Here is a 2,242-nt window from a genome sequence, read left to right on the forward strand (position 1 = left end):
TGATTTTGCTATTGCACCTGTTTTGCCTGAGCCTTGCTAGATTAACATGTTATTAGTAGAATCGTAAATGCATATCTACGAGTTTTCGTTAATTTACTCGCTGAATCTTGAGACTTGACTTTGAAAATTGGCAACCTACATCATATTTCTGAGTTTTAGAGCCCATAACTGGTGACATTCATGACCAGTTCATCTAGGAATGTGAGTAGTACTCCTTATGAGACATGTTTCCTTAATTTGCATGAATATGAACTTGATCTGCTTAATACCTGTATGCATTCGGTTTGTGGTTTGTTGACACATGTGGTAGAGGTCTCCTTTTCTCATTTTGCCCATAAGCTCCACACTGCCAAAAATATCCTTTTTGTCCCATTTGCTACATCCTACATATAGCCTACCTCTGTCAAGATAGTAGTCTGGTTTCTGGGATTGTTACTCGTTTTTGGTAGCCATTGCTCTTTTGAGATGAAGTTGGGAGAATGAAAAGAAGGAAAGAAAGAAAAAAAAAAGAAAAGAAAAATGAAAAAGATGAAAAAAATGATTCGAAAAAAAAAGAGAGAGTTATGTACTGTTCAAGGCAGTCGATCGACTGCCCAATATAGTCGATCGACTGAAGTTCGAAGAGAATAAGAAAAAAAAAAGTCAATTCGCATACTTTAATCCTTATCTCTTGGCGATTTTTGCTCCCATGTTTTATTCTTATTTTATGAGGAGTTAGTTGATTATTTTTACATCTGGAGATTGTGAGTTTGTGCTTGTTATAGCACCGTTTCATTTGTTTTTGAGCAAGAAGTGGATATTGTCACATGGTTATGTTAGGTACTAGCTTGATCACCTGTATCTCCACATTCCCATAAAATGTTTTGCCTCTTCTTACCCATACCTCACATATCCCATATATACCTCGGCATGTGTCATTGGTCATCTGTTTGGTTGGAATGCGTATGTACGGTCGTAGAGATCACTTTCATACTTCATTGCTGGCATGTTTTCATAGGTCGTAGTTAGGTGAGAGTCTCTACAAATTAATTCTTCCTATCCTACGTATATATCACCTGTGCTCACTTGAGTGATTTGAGCGACCCGCGAGAGTCCAATTTGATAAGTCTCTATAGTCAACGGTTCAGCAATATTTTTTTAACGACTTTATAATTCGTTTGCATGGTTCACATTACTAATTGATTGTAGGTTATGCATTAAATTGGCTTAGGCTTTACTTGTTGCATTTCGCTCTGAGATTGAACTCGTTCCATTAGGTCATTAGAACGAGTCTAGTTCTTGCTTTGGGACAAGCAAGGTTTGGTTTGGGGAGATTTGATGCGTGTCTAAAATACGATGTTTCACACTCTTTTCTACACGCATTTCAGAGCTCAAATGTGCGATATATGCCTATATTTCCCTATTTTCCTCTACTTTCGCGTTTTTGTACTTTATTGCGAAAATGTGCGAGAATTCGACGGAAATCAAGCGAATCCGCCCCCGAGTAATCTGCATTGCGAATGACGTAAAGGAATTGCTTAAGGAACGAGCTTGGTGCGCGATCCAAGGCCCAAAAGACAAGTCCACGAGAATAAAGAAGTCAAATAGCAGCTCAAGCAGTCGATCGACTAGACCCATCAGTCGATCGACAAACTATCGGGATCCAGAAGCTACTGTTGCTAAGATCCAGTCGATCGACTTCACTGCTTAGTCGATCGACCACATCGCTGCTCCAGACGGGAATTAAAAGTTTGAGAAACTTGAAGCCCGTGAAGTTTAGGTTTTGGAATAAATTGTTACGCTTATCTGCTATATAACGTAACACAAACATCCAGTTTGGGAGATCAGATTTTACTTAAGTCTTATTATCAGTAACTTTGAGTTTGAGTTCAGAATAATTAGGGTTCAAGGTTTGCCCCGGTTTTGAATACAATTTGCTTGGATAATTCGGCCTTGTTCTTTTCCTTCACAATTCTACACGGTATTCTCTTGTTTTCTATTTCAGTATTTTGCTTATAGTGTTAGAATTGCTAGATCAGTTTCCCAAAAAGCCGAACCGTTGTTTTATGTTAATTGTTTCTTCCGCCGTTTAAATCATGAATTCAATATTTAGATTTATCATTGATGTTATTGTTTTTACCCTTGCCATGAGTAGCTAAATAGCTTGTGCTAGGATGTAGGCGATTTGTGGCTAGGCGGCATTAGATTGAACACGGCCTGAACCCGCGTGTTGGTCGATCGATGACCATGTCGGTCGATCGAT

The sequence above is a fragment of the Silene latifolia genome, chromosome 11, assembly GCF_048544455.1.
Source record: "Silene latifolia isolate original U9 population chromosome 11, ASM4854445v1, whole genome shotgun sequence".
Lineage (NCBI taxonomy): Eukaryota > Viridiplantae > Streptophyta > Magnoliopsida > Caryophyllales > Caryophyllaceae > Silene > Silene latifolia.